This window comes from Pipistrellus kuhlii, unplaced genomic scaffold (genome assembly GCF_014108245.1).
Source record: "Pipistrellus kuhlii isolate mPipKuh1 unplaced genomic scaffold, mPipKuh1.p scaffold_m20_p_16, whole genome shotgun sequence".
Taxonomy (NCBI): Eukaryota; Metazoa; Chordata; class Mammalia; order Chiroptera; family Vespertilionidae; genus Pipistrellus; species Pipistrellus kuhlii.
The window spans coordinates 8,537,763-8,558,501 of record NW_023425471.1 but is presented as its reverse complement, the minus strand read 5'-3'; positions in this window follow the sequence as shown (position 1 = coordinate 8,558,501).

Here is a 20,739-nt window from a genome sequence, read left to right as displayed (position 1 = left end):
GCCTCAGTTTTTAGGGTAATATTGGTACAAGGCAAATTTTGAATTAGATAAAATTTGTCTCCAATGTTTCTGGCCTTATTTCCACTCATATTTCATTTTCCTTCCTTCCACTTACTCAGTGGTGTGCTGGTAAATATTTAAGAACTGGCTCTCGGTCAGAAAAAAAGAATCCTGATGAGTAACATTTATAGATTTCCATGGTTATAAGTATTCCCACAATGCCCTGTTTCAAGCTACTAAAGTAATGCCTTGCAAAATGTCTGAAAATTTAACAAGCAGCTCTTGTGAACTTGTATGAACCAGCTCCAACATACCACGTACCTTGTCTATTATAAAAGGATTTAATGCGGTTCACACATTTTGCCTACCCCCTCAATCCACCTTCCCAATGTCTGGTATAATTCTGCCCACCGGTTAGTACTCTGTGCTCTTCCTCATCAATTTATCTGCTATATGTCCATTATTTTTCTTCCTGATCCTGTCAAGTTACTGACCAACCAAGCTGAAAAGTTGACACAAGATGAGATGTGAATGAATGACAGATGCAATGGGACAGCATATGCCTCAAAAGAACAGTTTTTAGAAACAGAAAAAAATAATGGTTTAGAAATAGCAATGGTGAATACAGATTAAGGCCAGGAGGTAGGAGGGACATCTGATAAAGAGGTAGAGGATATAAGGCAGTTTTCCCTGAAATAGGAGTCCCCAGAGGACACAGTAGGAAAGATTCAGAGTAATAAATGTGCAAGTATAGTCCAGGTAGGCATGGAACAATATGGAAATAAGAATGAGATAGAATTGGAATGATCCCAGGATTGTACAACATAGGCAGTGATCAAGGATAACAAAGATGTGAATGTGGTTTATCTGGTTTCAAAGCTTTCAAAATAATCAGACACAGTCATTCTCCAATAGATTAGCAGTAAACTAGAAAGTGTGGGCTGTGCACCAGTCTACTCAAATAAAGTACCAGTGGTTTGGGTTGATTTTTGTTTCTGAGGGAGTCCTAACTGTGGAGAAATAAGCCTGACATGGTATTTTATTTTATTTTATTTGTTTGGTTTGTAAGAATCTCAGTAAAATGTAAGATCAGCCTGTAATCACTATGTTGTACACCTAAAATCACTATAATGTCAGTTATAATGAAAAAATAATTTTAAAAAATCTAAATCTACACTAATAAAAGAGAAAGATGCTAATTGACCATACCTTCATGACACACTGGCCAATCAGGAGTGAGTATTCAAATTAATCCAACAAAGATGGTGGGTTAATTTGCATACATAAGAGCCCGAGCATCCTGGGCAGGATGCCTGCATTGTCACCATGGTGATGATGCAGGTGTTCTGTACTGCCCAAGCCACTTCAGGCCTCTGGCAGCATGACAAAGTGGAAAGGCGGCTCTGGGCTGGAGCAAAGGTGGTGCCGGCAGCCAGGGGAAGGAAGGCCCATTCTTGCACGAATCTTCATGCAGTGGGCCTCTAAGAAAATGATAAAAGATCAGCCTCTGTGGAAAAATTCCATATTGGTATAGAAAGAGTGCATAGTCTGTCTTTATCACAAGCTTCCTTGGAATAAGCTGAATGTCCAATGATTCTGAATTAGTGGCCTACTTTCTCTGTGCATGAGACTGAATTACTAGCTGTCGTTTATCCTTAAATTCATCCCTTCCTGACTCTTGAGAGATTTGTTACAGCATTTACCTATCCTCTTTCTACCTTCTCCTTCTGGTAGCTCTTTCTTTGACTTCCAGATTTTCCTTATTGGGGAAATAAAGACTCCCCATTTTATTGTATTTCTCAAATTAGTAACATCCCTGTAAGTTTTTTGTTCTCACATTTCAAACAGATAGAATCACAAGAAGGTTTTTATATTTCCTCCATTTTCTTTCCACTCAATTCCTTCTTACTCTTTGGAACTGTGCTTTCCTCCATCAAAGAAACTTACCTATTTGAAATTTAATAAGACTCATTATTGAGAAATTCAATAGCTTTACTTCTGTCAACTTTCACCAAGATTTTCTGTTGACTTTGGCATTAGTAACTATTCCCTTTGGCACATGCTTTTCTCATGCTCATAAAAAGTGGTCTGCCATTATTCTATTTTGGCCAATTCAATTAAATATTTTAAATCATTCTATTTTCTCCTCATACTGCCTAATATGAGTATTTCCAAGTTTTTTTTAAATGTATTTTATTGATTTTTTTACAGAGAGGAATAGAGAGAAACATCAATGAGAGAGAATCATCGATCAGCTACTTCTTGCACACCCCCTACTGGAGATGTGCCCGCAACCAAGGTACATGCCCTTGACCAGAATCGAACTTGGGACCTTCCTGTCCGAAGGCCGACGCTCTATCCACTGAGCCAAACCGGTTTCAGTAAATATTTCCAAGTCTTGATCCACAACTTTCTTACAAAGATTAAATTTTAACTTAAATCCAAGTTGTGACTTTGGAACCATGTAAATATTCTGTAGGTATAAAGAATTATTTAAAAAGCAATCTATGGGCATCAAAACAAAATAAAAAAAAAAGAATATAACAGTGTTGGTGGTAATGTTTGTACTATTATTCTGAAACTGTTGTGTAGTATGGGATAAATTATTACTTAATAAACGGGTCTGCTTGCTTGCCCACATCAAAGCCCAATAAAAGGTGAACAGGAACTTGCAGCAAAGAAAGTAAGGGCTTGTTTTTAGGAAGTGGCTGAATGCCCAGAGTCACAGGTGAGCTAACGTCCAAAGACCTGACTCTCCAGTGGCTCCCAGGGGATGGGTTCTATAGGGGAAAGCCATTAATCATGGTCACAAAGGAGATAGGGTCATTGTCAGGGTCATGGTCTCTACTTATTGATTGGTACTGGTACTGGCTAGGGTACTGAATAGCTGATCAGTGTATCTGACCTGCCATGGCTTCTTCTGGTTTCTCCACTTTTCTGGACCTGGAGCTGAAACACAACTGAGGCCTGGATGTTATTTCTAGTTTGACTAAAACTCTGTCTCTGAGGTCAACAGAGCTAAGGCTTTTTCCTAAGAATATTTGTTGGCAACCAGAACCTCATTGTCCTGAGGGCTTAATGATTAAGGGAGAGCACATGCAACGAGGCAGGGGGAGGTGAGTCAGGTGCTGGATGAGGCCAAGTTGAATAACAGGGAAAGGACATATTAAAGAAATAAAGTGTCTATGTGGTTACAAGAACTAATTAAAAATTATGTTGATGTTCTTCAGAACTCAGATATCTGTCAGGAGAAAAAGGAGAAGTATGTGTAAGTTTGATGGCATAAAATATTTTAGTGCTAAATTTGAGTTGGATTGATCTGTGTGACTATGTGATCTATATTATCTTAACAACAACAAAAAATTTCCTAGCTCTGCAGTAAGAAAAGAATTGGAGCCTGGCTAGTGTTTCTCAGTGGTTAAGCATTGACCCATGAGCCAAGAGGTCACCGTTCCTTCTTAGTCAGCGCACATGAAGCTTTGATCCCTGGTGGGGGCCTGTAGGAGGCAGGAGATGAATGATTCTCTCTTTTCATTGATGTTTCTATTTCTTTCTTCCTTTCCCTTCCTCTCTGAAATCAATAAAAATATATGTTTTTAAAATCCACATATATGTCCACTTAGAGAAGTGTTTATTTAGGTCCTTTGCACATTTTTAAATTGGATTGTTTATCTTCCTTTGTTAAGTTGTATGAGTTCCTTATATATTTTGAAAATTAACCCCTTATCAGATATATCATTGGCAAATACGTTCCCCTAAGCAGTGGGCTCCCTTTTCATTTCGTTGATGGTTTCTTTTGCTGTGCAGAAGCTGTTTCGTTTATTGTAGTCCTATCTGTTTATTTTTCTTTTGTTTCCCTTGCCTTAAGAGATTTATCCACAAACATACTGCTTTGAGAGATGCCTGAGATTTTGCTATCCAAGATTTCTTCCAAGATTTTTATGGTTTCAAGAATTACATTTAAGTCTTTTATCCACTTTAAGTTTATTCTTATGTATAGTGTAAGTTGGTGTGTCTAGTTCATTATTTTTGTGTGTACCTATCCAATTTTCCAAGCGCCATTTATTGAAGAGACTGTCTTTATTCCATTGTATAAAATAGAGGCTGTTGCCTCCTTTGTCAAATACTGAATGTTATGGCTTGGGTCGATTTCTGAGGTCTCTGTTATGTTCCATTTATCTATATGCCCATTCTTATGCCAGTCTCAGGCTGTTTTTATTACAGTGACTTTGCAATATAAATTGATATTTGGTATTATGGTTCCTCCAACTTTGTTCTTCCTTCTCAAGATTGCTGGTTTTTTCAGGTTTTTTTGTTTTGTATTGTATTTTGTTTTGTTTTGTTGTTGTTGTTCCCATGTAAATTTTTGGAGTATTTCTTCTAGATCTGTGAAATATGCCATTGGCATTTTTATATGGATTGCATTGAATCTATAGATTGCTTTGGGTAGTAGGGACAATTTAATGACATTTAGTCTACCAATCCATGAATGTGGTGTATTCTTCCACTTGTTATATCTTCCTCTATCTCTATCCTTTAGTTTTCCTAGTTCAGATCTTTTACCTCCTTGGTTAAGTTTATACCTAAGTATCTTAATTTTTTTGTTGAAATGGTAATTGGGATTTTTTTTTAGGTTCACTTTCTGAGAGATGCTAAAATCCTCAACAAAATGTTAGCAAATCAGATCCAGCAATACATTAAAAACATCATACAACATGACCAAGTGGGATTTATTCTGGAATTTCAAGGCAGATACAATATTCACAAATTAATAAATGTGATGCATCACATAAACAGATTGCAAGACAAAAACAACATGATCATATCAATTGATGTAGAAAAAGTATTGGACAAAATCCAGTACCCTTTTTGATAAAAACTTTTGGCAAATTGGGAATAGAGGGATCATATCTCAATATAATAAAAGCCATATATGACAAATTTACAGCCAACATCATAGTCATTGGGCAAAAATTAAAGCATTTCCCCTAAGAACAGGAAGAAGACAGGGATGCCCACTTTCACCACTCTTATTCAACACCATACTGGAAGTCCTAGCCATAGCAATCAGACAGGAAGAAAAATATAAAAGGTATCCAAATGGGAAAGGAAAAAGTAAAACTGTCATTTTGCATAGGACGTGATATTGTATACAGAAAATCCTAAAGTCTCCATCAAAATCTATTAAGTTTAATAAATGAATTCACCAAAGTAGCAGGATACAAAATTAACACCCAGAAATCAATGGCATTTTTGTACATCAATAATGACTGTATTTTAAAAGAAACAAAAGAATAAACAAAAAAAGTAATAATTGTGCATGGGTGATGGAGAAAAGATAGAGTTAGAAGTTATATCTCTCTGACTTTACATTGACCTTGAAACCATGTCAGTGCTTATCATAATAATAAAACAAAGTTAAGTCAGGAAGGAAAAAAATCCAATCTAAAAAGAAAAACCAAACTGAAACAAGTGAGCTCAAATATCTGTCTATTTGGTGGCATGAATGATTTCAAGTGACTTTAAAACAGTATTTTTGCTCTATATTTCTAGATGGAAAAATAATTGCAAATAAATTTAAACTGTGTGTAGAATGCTTATTATTAGTAATTTTGTGAATTGCTATTTTAAAACTATGGTGTATAGCTATAAAAATAGTAGTGGGATGAAGTACATAAGTAATTATGCTAATGTCATTTAGGATACGAGTTTTAAACATAAGAAAAAGGGTTCAGAAAAAATCAAAGAAGTTATAAATAAAAATCCATGTAATTTTAAATTTACATTTGAAATATCAGAATGAATAAACAAAAGACTAAGGAAGTGTGTCAAAACAACACATCCTAATATGAGAACACTTGAGTTCTAAAAAGCAAATTATTCATGTATTAGTTTGGAACATGTCTAGTATCAGATACTGACGTGAGTGAAAGATCCAGAAGCTTATGAAGAGCAGGGCGTGGCGGGGGTGGGGGGGCGGGCTTTAGAATCCCAAACTTTGAAGGATTTTCTCAAATGATATGGTCTTCCAGGGTGCTACTTACTATTGGGCTCTCTGCTGGAAGATGCTCCCTCATGGCCAGAGGAGCTGTAGCATGTTCAGCCAGAGAAGCATGCTGATGAATCCTACCACTAGTCAGCCCCCAGCTGGGTCTCCTTCTTTCTATCTATCTATCTATCTATCTATCTATCTATCTATCTATCTATAATCTATCATCTATCTATCATCTGTCTATCTATCTACCTACCTATCTATCTATCATCTATTTATTTTTAATCCTCAGTAGATGATATGTTTTCATTGATTTCTAGAGAGAGAAGGGAGAGGGAGAGGAAGAGAGAGAGAGGGAAACATATCAACATGAGAGAAACATTGATAGGCTGTATCCATGTATTGCATGTGCCCTGATTGGGAATTGAACCCACAACCTAGGTATGTGCCCTGATCAGGAATCGAACCTTCCACCTTTGGTGTATGGGATGATGCTCCATCTGACTGGGCCACCCGGCCAAGGCAATATTTATTTATAATTATCCTCAGTTTGCTATTTTAATATTGTAAATTGTATAACTCTACCTTTTTTAGTAATATCCCTTATCTTAAAACCTCATTACCTTGAAGCCAAACACTTACTTTCTTATGTCTCTACATGTAAGAAATTGTTCTTTTATGATGTGTTTCTAACTATATCTCTATTTATGGCATTCTACCTTAAATTGCAGATTTTTAAATATCATTTGAAAGTCACCATTGTATGTTTCAAGTTGTGTAGCTCTTACTTTGACCTTTCATTTGTTAACATTGTTTTAATTTTATATGATCTTTGTTTTAGTATCTTCTTAATCTTAGATCTTCCAGTTATGATCTTAGATGTTTGCCTTTTTTTTTGCCTAGCTTTCATTTTTCTTTATGATTTTTTTACAATGTCCAACAATAGTGGAGCCACAGGAAAGTAGAATTGAAGAGAACCAGTGCTACAAAAAGGAATCCTAAAGGTTTCTTCACTGCATGCATCCCTAGAGTAGTTTTCACACCCAGCAATAACAATAATAAATCCCTTATTATTTTCAGGGCTGTCTCTCCCAAATCATGTTTTTGTGCAACTCAGTAGAGAATCTATTAAGTCTTATAAAGCAAAAATTAATTCTTTGTGAAGATTGAATGTTTTTTGGCACTGGAATCTTTTTGATGTTACTTGGCAACCAGTTCCTATATAAGGAACTGAATGTTTCAAAATCTACAGTTTCCAACATAAATCCATACAATATGGAACAAACAGTGCTATAAACTAGAGAAATAGGAGACAAGCAGTTATAGCTCTGACAGGATTCAGTGTGTATCTCTCTCCCAGTATGACCCTGTTCAGAAATCGGGGAGGGCTGAACATCCTGAAAGATCATCAAGCTCAATTTCAGGATCCATATAATTATGTTTTCATTGTATCATGTTGAGTTAAAATAGGTAGAATAATGTTTTATACATATTATTGATTGTAGCTGATTCCTTACTATAATCTGTAATCAGAAAGGAAACTATTCAATGATAAGTGTTTTTAACTCTCATATGAAATCAGACTTTTCTCAAATTTGCCTTTTTACTTTGGTGTAGCTTGGTTCCTTACCATGAAACTTGTGTTTGTTAATTTTATGTAATCGGTGATTTATTTTCCTGAAAATAACATACAGAATTTACATGTTCTGAGCAAGAAAACTTAACAAAAATGTGAATTAATTAGTTAATTAAATAGGCTCTTAAAGTCATCATATATAATAAAAATACATCTTGTAAGTAGATTAAACATTATTACAGCAACCAAATTTTATTCTAAAGTTTCCACAGCTATTTAGAAAATCAGATACCCTGAAGAACAAGCTCATATTATGATATTTTATTTATAATTATAGTGTAGTTATCTATATATAAAAGGCTAATATGCTGACTGTCCATCCGACCAGTAGCTATGACATGCACTGGCCACCAGGGGGCAGACTTCAATGCAGGAACTGTCATGATGCATACTGGCCATTTATAGAGAAACAGCACCATGGATTTGGGTGCCCACAAAGCAACACTAGGCCTCCCCCAAGTGGGACACAGGCCCCACCACCACCCCGGAGTGACAGCCCACCAAATCACAGTCAATGCTGCTGAGACCCCATGGTGCAAAATGCAGCCCACAGCCCAGCCCAGAAATGGTGGCTATGGGCACAGGGTAATGATGTCACATAGCAATGCCTGGCTTCCTCTACCTAGCAACTAGCATCCTTGGGGTTTCTTCAGCCCAGGAACATGACTTGCTTTATAACCAGGTGGAAACATTTTACACTTTAACCAAATGTTTGTAAAGCATTTTTCATGTCTCATCTCATTTGATCCTCACAGAAGTCCTGGAGTTGGTAGATAGGAGACTTGGTGGAATCTTATTTTCTTGTCATTAGCTGGAAAAAGGAGATTTACAAAGCTTAGAAACTTGACCCTACTGAAAAGAATAAATGGTAGACCTTGAAAATGACTTCAGGTTTTCTCACTGTGCAAAATGTAGTCAAACACTGCTGCAGTTAAATATCTTACCCTTTGTTTTACCTGTGTGATCTACAATAATAATCTGCTTCGTGTTGATATTTACTGCTGTGTTACTGATAATTACCTGAAAGAGAAGTTGAGGTGCTTCACTGGGCTGAAAAAAGTTCAGCTAAATCAGAAGAAGAAAAAAAAAGAAGGTCTAATTAAGCAAGTTTATTCTATATATATAAAAGGCAAAGTTGACTCGCACATGAGCGATTCATATAAAGCTCTTGCTGGTGCCAATCACACATGTATGTTTCAATCTGTCATTGTAGATTGTGAATTTGGTTGACACTTCTATTATAGAGAAAGGATGAATAGCGATATTAAAATATTTCTTGGAATTAATTTCCTTTCAATGTGCACGGATTTGTTTACCAGGCCACTAGTGTTTATAAACACTTTTCCTTAATAAAATGGCTTATAGGAATTTCAAGAATGATTATAGAATAACTTTAAAAACAGGAATGTTTCCCTGATAGCAAGGAGGAATTAAAGGATATTGTTTAGAATGGAAGTCTACCAGTAATGATGTCTTCCATGAAATATACATTGAAATGTTTAAAACATGTCAATTAATTTTGTCTTTTGTTTTAAAGCCTAGTTAACCTTCTGGAAAAGGTTCTTAAAACCACTGTTTTTCAGTCCTTATCTGAACATTTGATCATTGTGCTGATATACTAAGACAATGGCATCAACATGGCAACCTCAGAGGATAAACACTACTCTAGACATGTATTCAATACATCATTTTTTTTTCATAACTTTAAGGAAGCACATATGCTATACTTTGTGTTCTTTATTTTTAAAGAAAATAATCATAGAGAAAATCATGCAAACCTTAAAATTATTAATACCCTATGAAATAAAAATTCTACTTCAAGGAATTTATCATGATAACAAGTTGGACAAGTGTAAATATATATGATTATAATGTATGCTATTATAGTCATGCTTATATATTATCATAGCACCTTTTATAATGTAAAATATAGGACCTCAATATCCAACAAGGAAGTATTATTAAACAATTTTAGATAACCCTTACACTTGTATATAATGAAGCTATTAAAAATAAAGTATTAACATATACTTAGTGGTAAGAAAATAAGTTGATAATCAATGGGTATCAAATTTCAGTTATGTGAGATTAATCAATTCTATAAATCTGCTGTACAATGTCATGCCTATATTTAGCAATACAATATTGTACACATAAAAATCTGTTAAGAGAGTAGAACTCATGTTGTACTCTTACCACAATAAAATTCTAGAAAAAAAAAATCACAGTAATATGTAATGTTAAAAAGCAGGTTACAAATCATCTACACTGATGAAAGTATAATATGCTAATTAGACTGGATGTCTTCCTGATATCCATTTAGATGTTTTTCTGGACAAAGCTATAGTGGTGGGGGCCAAGGCAGAAGTGGTTAGGGGCAATCAGGCAGACAGGCAATTGTGTAGTTAGGAGCCAGTGGCCCTGGATTGTGAGAGGGACATCTTGGATTGGAGAGGGTGCAGCCTGGGCTGAGGGATTCCTTCTTCCTCCCTCCCCCCCCCCCAGCACAAATTTTTGCACTGGGCCTCTAGTATCTATAGAAAAACACCATGTTTTTTCTGTCTTTATGTATATACTAGAGGCCCAGCACATGATTAAATAATGCTCCTGTAGGGTCCCCTAGGCCTAGCCTGCCACCAGGGCCGTGTCCACGGCCCCACAACGCCTAGCACACTTCCTGGATGCTGCTGGTGCCCCTTGATGCTCCCAGCCTGCGCCTTTGCCTTTCCCCTGCGCACTGCCTCCCCCTGCCACCAGCCACATGCTTCCGCTCCTGCCCTTCCCCCTTGGTAGGAGCACCTCCGCTTACCACCTAGTGACCCGCACTGCACTCCCTGCCCTCTCCCGCCTAGCACCCGCCCCCACGCCCTCTTCACCGCACAACCTTGCCCGCCCACCATCCGCCTTGCTGCCCCCTCTTCGCCGCATGGCCCCCCTGCCAGCCCTGCATGAGCTCCACCTCACCACAAGAGCCTGGAGTCCTGGCCCATGAGAGGTGCTCCATGTACCTCTTGGTGACCGGTTGTTTGGTCGTGAGCATCACTACCCCAGGCCTTTTATGATATAGATATGTGGTTATATGTGCATACCATGTATACATATATCTAAATAATTGAAGGCCATATAAAAAATGTTAAAGGTTGCTGAAAATTACATGAGGACAGGAAATTTTGTTTACTGTTGAATCTTTAGTGCACTAAACATCACCTGGCACATAGAACACACTGAATAGATACAGAATTCATGAACAAACAGCTGTATCTAAGTATGGAATTATATATATATGTTTTGGCTTCTCCTATTTTTTTAATTATAGCATAATGTTAAGTACTTCCTTAATAAAAGTAGCTGTTGATTTTTTGTTATATTTCATTTTGAGAAAAATGTTTGCCTGTGGATAAAAGGGTCCTGGGTTCAATTTCGGTCAAGGACACGTGCTCGGGGTACAGGCTTGATCCCCACTAGGGAGCATGCAAGAGGCAGCCAATCAGTGATTCTCATCATTGATGTTTCTATCTCTCTCTTCGTCTTTGAAATCAATAAAACACACACACACACACACACACACACACACACACACACACATATATATATGCACACTAGAGACCTGATGCATGAAATACATGCAAAGGGGTAGGCCCTCACAGCCCTGGCTTCATCCAGAAGGTCATTGGGACGCTCATTCTGCTGTTTGGTCTAATTAGCATATTACCTCTTTGTTATATACGATGTGCAAAATCACAACTATTTGTAGAATATATGCCACAACAGTTTTAGAAATTTAATTTCTGAATATATTACATTCTTATTTATGCTGTTGCTATTGTTGATACTTACATTTTGATTGAATATGTCTATTGACAAATCACTTAAAAAAGAAAAAATCTTTGAGGCAAAAACATGTGTCTTTTTGCTATTGTTAAGTAATTTAAATCAATACTCCTTACTTAAAAACTCAACTTACCCAAGGGCCTTGGTTTTATGTGTATCTCAGAGATAGTACATGCACCATTACTCTTTAAATATCTACTTTAATTGTGCTTTTAATTTTGCACTTTACATAGAATCCAAATCTGTTGACAAGAAATGAACTACAAATCCTGTCCTTTCTATTTTGTCATTTTAACTGTTTAGGAAATTAGTTTCAGGTTTCAAATGAGGTAATGCCATTTCCAAAGTTTTTAAATTCTGAAATATAACATGGATAGAATACGAATATTTTTATTGTTGACAATATTACAGATATTCCCCCTTTTCTCCCCTTTTACCCCCTTCACCCAACCCTCGCCCCCCTGCCCGCCTTCACCACATTGTTGTCTGCAAATATTTTTAATGCAACATAACAAGGTTTATCTCCTTTATTTCTGAAGTAATGTCTTTGTTAACAGTGCTCTGTTCTAAAGGTGATGTGACACATTGTAAACACTCTTGCCTGTAAATGTCAATTAGACTTCTTCGGTGAAGGGAGAGATGCCAGATATTGGGTCCTCAAGTTTTTTGTAAATATATTTGTATTGATTTCAGAGAGGAAGGGAGAGGGAAAGAGAAATAGAAACATCAATGATGAGAGAGGATCATTGATTGGTTGTTTCCTGCACATCCCATAGTAGGGATAGAGTCAGTAATCTGGGCATGTGCCCTGACTGGGAATTGAAGTGTGACCTCCTGGTTCATAGGTCAGTGCTCAACCACTGAGCCACATCAGCAAGACTAGGTCCTTAAGTTTGCTTGTAATTTTCAAATAGCCAACACTATCATTGAACTTGGATTATTAAATATAAAGTAGATTGTTAAATATTAGCAAAGTCTAGCTTAAGTCATGCTCAAACCTATGCATTTAAGAACTAAAGTGCCTAAGACACTTTATTATCTGGGAGTATACTTAAAGAATGCAATTCTGCAGTAAAGCTTAGGATGTATGAGAGTTAAGGAGTCTTAAGACATGACCCATTGAATCGAATGTTTATGTACAGATTAGAGAGCAAACTCTGATTTTAGAACTTAGTAGGAAAGTAACTAGGTAAATTATTCAGTTAACTCATGGGATGAAATTTTTAAAAATGATTCAGGATACTACCATGAAAGAAAAATTAGTGGAGGAAAATTATGTCTGATCCCTGAAGATGGATATACTATAATGAAACTATGCATAGACTAGGTACTCAAGAAAGTGAATAATGGATGTATAAAAATTCAGAGGATAAATAGACTATTCCTCAGAACAATATCATCTTTTAAAAGTATGTTTGTTCAGGTATACTTTAGATAACAGAAAACATTCTTTTTATTTCTTTGACATTTCAGAAATTATTTTTATTGAATTTATTAGGGTTCAGGTTTCAAGTGTACAGCTCAATAAAACATCATTCGCACACTGTACCGTGTGCCCATGGCCCCAAGCAAAGTCTCTTCCCATCCTCATTTTTTCCCTTTGCCCACCTCTACCTACCCTGCCTCTTTTCCCTCTGGCTATCACCACACTGTGTTTTTGCTTAACCCTTTACCTTCTTTCATCCAGTCCCCCAACCTCCTCCTCTCTGACAGCTGTCATTCTGTTCCATGTATCCACACTAAGTGAAATAAGCCAGTTAGTAAAAGACAAATACCACATTATCTTACTTATGTGAAATCTTACTAGTATAAACAAAACTCATCCTTTTTAGATACATAGTTCAATGGATTTTTGCACATATATTCAGTTATGTAACCACCACCACATTTCATATATGGAATATTTTCATCACTTCTAGAAATTCTCATTTTATTTTATTTTTAGTTATTTTTATTGAATTTATTGGCATGACATTGGTTAATAAAATTATATAGATTTAGGTGTGCAATTCTATAGCACATCACCTATATATTGTATTGTGTGTTCATCACCCAAAGTCAAGTCTCCTTCCATCACCATCCCCCGCCCCTTTACCCTCTTCTACCTTCCCCCAACCCCCTTTCCCTCTGGTAATTACCATATTATTGCTGAGTAGTAGTTCATTGCATGAATGTATCCATGTGAGTTGCTTCCAGTATTTTGCGATTATGAATAAAGCTACTATGAACATTTACCTACAAATCATTATGTAGACACGTTTTTATTCTTTCTGGGTAAATATATGGGAGCTGGATCACTAGGTCGTATAGTTATATATGTTTACATTTATTTAAAAATTGCTGAATTATTATTCTAAAGTAGTTATACTGTTTTGTTTTGTTTTTGCATTTCTGTCAGCAAAGTATGAGAATTCTAGTTGCTCTGACTCTAAATAATTCTAGTTGCTTTGCATCCTTGTCAGCACTTGGCATTGTTAGGTTTTGTTGTTTTATTGTTTTAACTATTCTAATAGGTCTGTGATGGTGTCTCATTGTGGTCATGTTTTGCATTTCGCTAATGACTAATAATGTTGAGCATCTTTCTATGTGCTTGTTATCTATATCTACTTTATAAAATGTTTATTAAAATATTTAGACATTCTAAATCAAGTTATTTGTTTTCTTGAGTTATAAAAAAATCTTTGTATTTTCTGGATATAAGTCTTTTATCAGAGAGTTGTTTCCAAATGTTTTCTGCCAGTGTGAGTCTTATCTGTTCATTTGCTTTCAAAGAGCAGGCATTCTTAATGTTAAGTTTAATTGATCATTTCTTTATGATTTCTGATTTTTAAATTCTGTAAAACAAATCTTTGCCTAAATCAAGGGAACAAAAATGTCTTCTATGTTTTCATGTAGATATTTCATACTTTGAAATGTTACATTTAGATCTATGATCCATTTCAAGTTAATTTTTGTATATTTCATGAAAAAATGATTGAGGTTCTTCTTTCTCTTTTCATATATAATTTTTGAATTATAAAATTTAAATGAATAATGTGTAGGATATAGAAGGTCATGGCTTATTCAGTACAGTACAAACAATGGCAAATATATATATAAAGTAAAATACTTTTAAGCCCAGTAAATAAATTGAGGGTATAGGGAAAAAATTTAGGGAACTGTAAACTAAAGAATTTATGTATAAAAATAAAGATAATAAACAACTTCAGGGACTATAATTACTATGCTTGGTTTCCAAATGTAACTGAAATAGGTTACATTTAATCTCTGGCAAATTAATCTCTTAACCTGCATTACATTTTGTTAAATATTTCTGAGAAATAGTTTCCTGTGAGGTTTTGGAGAAATCAATTTCCAGAACCACAGTTACAATATTGGATGTATTTTCTATTTTTAATGGACATAAATGTATATATTCCAAAATATGCTTGAAAATTTTACATTGTTAGACATTTTGTGACTGCTCATGATATGCAAGCTATAGAATGCTTGTTTGATGTTTGCTTAATAAAAGAATTGTCACTATGTACTATGATCTAGGTCAGTAGCCAGCAAACCAGGGCCCACAGGTCTAATTTAGCCTCTGCCCATTTTTGTAATTAAAGTTTTATTGGGACATGGCCATGCCAATTTGTTTATGTATTATCTTTGACTGCTTTTGTGCCATAAGGGACAGAGCTGAGTAATTGTGAAAAAGACCACATGGCCCACAAAGGCCGAAATATTTACTATCTGGCCCTTTACCGAAATGAAATTTTAGAGACGATTCGGGGTTAAGTAAAGGCAATAAGATTGAAGAACCATTCTGGGGGATAAATGAGGATGTCTGGATATTGTTTATGAAAGACAGATATAAAGGGTGGAAAAGTCTGTGGGGTCAAACTTTGGAGAGCTTGGAGCCCAAGATTAGACCTATGATTTCTATTATATTATAAAGGCAATGTGCACAGTTTCTGAGTGGCAAAAATAACATAATTAAATGTGCGATTATAAAAGCAAGAACTTCTGAAATATATACAAGGAAGTAAAAAATATGCTATTATCATTGTGTTGATGAGTCATTATGGAGCCAGCCAGAATTTTAGAGGTATTTTTGAGATGGAATTGACAGAATTTAATTGTAGAATTTAATGAGGGTAAGAAAGGAGGTAGTGCTAATTTTTTTTTTTAGTGATGCTAATTTTGTTGTCTGAAACTGGCAACCCCACTGTGGGACTTTTTTAATACATTGTTGAATTGAAAATCTTGTGATAATTCTACATGAAAGTGTCCATTAGATAGTTGGGAGTAGAGATGTAGCACTCAGCCAAAATCTGAGGTTTCCTGTTAGTACTTTGATACTTCCATCTTAACTCTGCACTTTGCTATACATATTGATGAAAGGTACAATAAGTTAACTGCTTATAACCAAATGAGAAATGTGATTTAAAATTGCAATGATGACTCAAATATGGTAACAGGTTGGCCATTGGCATGGATATTAGCAGTGGACTAAAGCAGAAAGTGAAAAGAAATATTGCCTTGCATGTAAGCTCTTCATATACATTATTGCTTATTGTTATTGTTCTGCTTTGAAGAATATGAACTCCTAATTTTTCATGGATAACAAGGTAATGGGTGGTTCTTTTTGTAGCTTTATTAAGATGTAATTGACAACATTCTATAAGTTTAATGTGTACAGTATAATGTTTTGATAAACTAATACACTATGTATTTTGAAATGATTACCATGATGAGGAGAGCTAACACATCCATCATCTTAAATAGTTACCTATTTCATGTGTGGTGAGAACATTGAAATCTATTCTCTTAAATCACAACCGTCTATACTAATAAAAGTGTAATATGCTAATTAGAACAGACAGCCAGACCACCTTCCAGATGACCTTTCAGATAAAGCTAGGGCTGTGAGGGCCGAGGTGGCCACCACGGCTGTGAGGGCTGAGCCTCTTGCACGAACCTTTGTGCATCAGACCTCTAGTATAATATAGTTTCATTAATTATAGTTATCTTATATATTAGGTCTCTGGAACTTATTCATCTTATTACTACAATTTGTATCCTTTAACCAACATCTCCCCGATTTCCCACCCATCTACCCAACTCCAGCCCCTGGCAACCACCTATCTGTTCCTATGACTTTTATATTTTTAGATTCCATATATGAGATCACACAGTATTTATATTTCTCTGTCTGATTTATTTAACTTAGTAAATGCCTTCAAGTTTTATCCACATAACAGTATCTTCTTTTTGTGGCTGAATAATATTCCATTTTATATTTAGGCTATTTTCTTCATCCATTCATCTGCCAATGTACACTTAGGTTGTTTCCATGTCTTGATTATTGGGAATAATACTCTTGATTAATCAGAAGATAGGGAGGTAATTGGAAATGATTTACAGTTCAAGAACCCCTTTAATCATTATTACATGTTCTATGTTCTCCTAAGGGGAGATGTCACCCTTTCTCTCCCATGTATAATTAGAGTGTATGCATCAAAAAAGAACAGGTTTTTGTCTATTACTTTTTCAAGTAGTAAGTGTTCAAAAATACCATTAAATGAATGAATGAAACATTTGAGTAGTTCCATATCCAACAAGTATGCTGTGTAGGCAGAATCTTATCAGTTGTTTTTTGTTTTTTTTAATACACTATCAGAGTGATCCAGGAACTTAAGACTTATACAGTCTTATTGCAAAGGTAAATCCTACCCACATTTGTTCCTAAGATAATAATATAAAAGCCATATTAAATTAAGTAATGCATGCAGTAAATGCTATAAGAGAACGAGTGAATGCTCTCTAAAGTGCTTCCCTGAGAAAGGAAAAGAGAAAACGAGTTTCACCTGGAAATTTTGGGGGACTGCTTTGTAGGGGTGTCGAACTCAATCAGAGAAGGGGCCAAAATCTAAAATCCAGCCTAAATTGCGGGCTGAATGGTTTACTGAACAGTCATAAACTGTCATTGTGATGGAAACGCAGCGGAGTGCAGTGATGACAGCGCAGTGCGGGCCACATTGCAAGGCCTGGCGGGACGGATTTGGCCCGCGGGCCTTGTGTTTGACACATGTGGTAGAATTCCAATTTTAAGAATATGTATAGATGACGGTGAATGAGAGAGACACATTTAGACTTCACATCATAGAATAAAGGTTCAGATGCAGGAATGAATCTGTGACAGCATCGTGAATACTAAGGAACCTCCAAAACTGGTTTTATCATACTAGTTTGGCTCAGTATAGGAGCAGGTTGTATGGTATGTAGTAGAGGTGGTGATGGCTAGAAAGGATAGATTATGAAATCTTTGAAAGTATAGATGAGCATTCTAAATTTGAATCTATAGCATTGATGAGGCAATCTATAATAATAAAAGCATAATATGCTAATTAGATCAGAAGACCTTCTGGACAAAGCCGGGGCTGTGAGGGAAGCCAGTGCCAGCAGCTGGGGGAAGAAAAGCCTACTCTTGCACAAATTTCATGCATCAGGCCTCTAGTGAAAATATAATTTTAGGAGAGGTTCAAGGAATACCCCAACTCTGTGGTATTAAAGCAAATACCAGCCATCAAATAGGACAAATACCATATTCTTTATAAAGAAGAAAATGGCACAAATGTATTACGATAAAATGCAAATGAGTTAGAGACAGAAATGGGACATACACAAACCAAAAATAAATTTTATTAATCTGCCTATGAATTTATTTATGTTTAAAATATATTTTTATTGATTTCAGAGAGGAAGGGAGAAATAGAAACACCAATGATGAGAGAATCATTTATCGACTGCCTCCTGCACATCCTCTACTAGGGACCAAGCCTGAAACCCTGGCATATGTCCTGACTGGGAATCAAAATGTGACCTATGGGTTCATAGGTCAATGCTCAACCACTGAGCCACACTGGCTGGGTGCCTATGAATACATTTGTATCATGGAATATTTCGGTGCTAAAGCATTTAAAATGCTGGGACCCAGTAGTCACAGTAGTTTCTGGATCCTATTCTTCCATATTCTATTCCTGTGATCTATTCCTGGTTCATACATAATTGCTATCTTCCATAGTAATGAATTATAATTTTAAATTTATTCAGTGGTTAGATTAAAGAGATATAAAGCTTCTATCCTCGGCTCATCAACTCTGTCTGTAACTGAAACTAAGAATTTTTGCATTGTTTTTCTTATCAAAACAATGGATTGTTCTTGGCTGGTAATTCTATAAGGACCCTTGCATATAGTGGTTTCTAGCAGATTTATTTTAGTGGTATGAATTCTGGATCAAAGTGCAAAACATTTTAAGCTCCATATAATGTTATTGTTAAAGTTTTAATTTGCATCAATTTAATTCCCTTGTCAGTTGTCACACCCTATTAAAGTTGTACCACATCGCATGCTGAAGGAGCACATTAAGTTTGAGGTACAAAATGATGTGACTTCTTGGGAAAGGCTACTCATGGATCTAAATTTTAGCCATTTTTAGCTTATTGATCATTAATTTTTATATCTCTTAGGAATATAATCACATTTTCTGGACAGCAAAGATTTTTACATAGTATCAGGATTTTACAGTTCTCTTTGGAAAGCATGAAAGACACTGTTTTTAATAATAAAATATTTTTATATTGCTCTTATGGTGTGAGTTGCCAGTATATTAATTTTCATTAGCCTTTTCACCCTTACATAATAATTCTTTAAAACTTAAGTCAGACTATAGCACTCCTCAAATCCACCAGATCCCTCTTCTATCAGAGTAAGAGTGCTTTAAAGGATTTTCAAGGCCCTACGTGGTCTAGCATTTTATTTTCTAACTAACTCACCTTCTCTCATTCTAATGTGGTTATTTTGGTTCAGTATCCCTTGAAAATGCCAAACATGTCCCTACCTTTTAGACTGTTGCTCTTTTTATTTCACCCAACTACCTAGAATGTTTTACTCCAGCTATTCATATGCCTTACACACACTATCTCACACCCTCCTATCCTTTGCTGAAATATCATTTTCTCACTGGTGATTTTCCTGAACTCATATTGAACATTGCACCTCACTTTCCTCGATACTTCATGTCTGTCTTTCATGTGATGTTTTCAAGCCCTTCTTTATGTCTTACAGACTATATTTTCTGCCCCTCTCCAACTAGGATGCAAGCTCCAGGAAGCCAAGATTTTGTCTCGCTTCTAAATCCATATGTCTAGAACAGTGCCTGTGCAAAGTGAGACCTCAATAAATATTTCACAAATAAATGAATTGATTTCGAATCTCCTGTGAGAGTAAGTTTTAGCATGTATTATTCTTTCCTTTCTTTTTGCCCTCCTTTAGCCTTTCTTTTCTTCCCATGTGGGGCTGTAGAACAATAACAGGCCATGTTTTTTTCCAAGGCTATCAGTTTCCTAGACAATTTCAGAGATAACCCAAAGGGAAGGACAGTTGTGTTGATTATGCTGGAGGAAGTGCAGGAATGCCTTTCCTGGCCTTGGAGGTTTTTCTTTTTAGAAGGATATATGCTATGGGTTTCCTTATTTTAAGTTATTGTAATTTGGGGAAGGGGTGCATAAGAGGCCAAGCCACTACTTGTGTACAAGGGGAAGGGTCTTATTGCCTGTCTATGTCTTGGCTTCACCATCTTATCCTCAATGACTTGCACAATGCCAGAAACTCAGCAGGTTTTCAAAATATGTTCAGTAAAAGAAAGAAGGCTAAGGCCACTCATTCCGTCTATTCCCACAGACCTATCCATCACTTATGCAAGAGGTCGTTCCTCACCTGAAACGAACAGAATAGAAGTGGTTGGTGGTCAAGTTCATAGTCCATCCTTGGAGTACAACTTCCTGTGAAGGCCTACCTGGATGCCAAAGGTAAGGAAGTAAATCAAGCTATCTTTGACGTTTTAACAATTCTTTAAATGCCAAGTATGGTGACTTCAGAGGGGGTGTAGGATGTGAGGAGGTCTATCATTGTGGGAGCTAATTACATATGCCAGGCCATGTAACTTATATTTCCTAAACCGGAAACCTTTAATGGGCCTTTTTAACTTCCTTTGGGTGTTCCCTTCTTCCCTTCCACCACAGATTATTGTCCAAGCATCTGTGGCCACTGCTGATTTTCTGTTGGCTTTAGGAAAGACAAATTCTGTCAGTCTAAAAGCAGCCTAGGGCAAAAATATTCACAACTATATTTGCCCAAATTTTGTGCATCTCTGCAACAGCACTGCCCATCATCACAGTTCCCTTGGTGCTTTTTAAAAATATATTTTATTTTTTACAGAGAAGAAGGGAGAGGGAG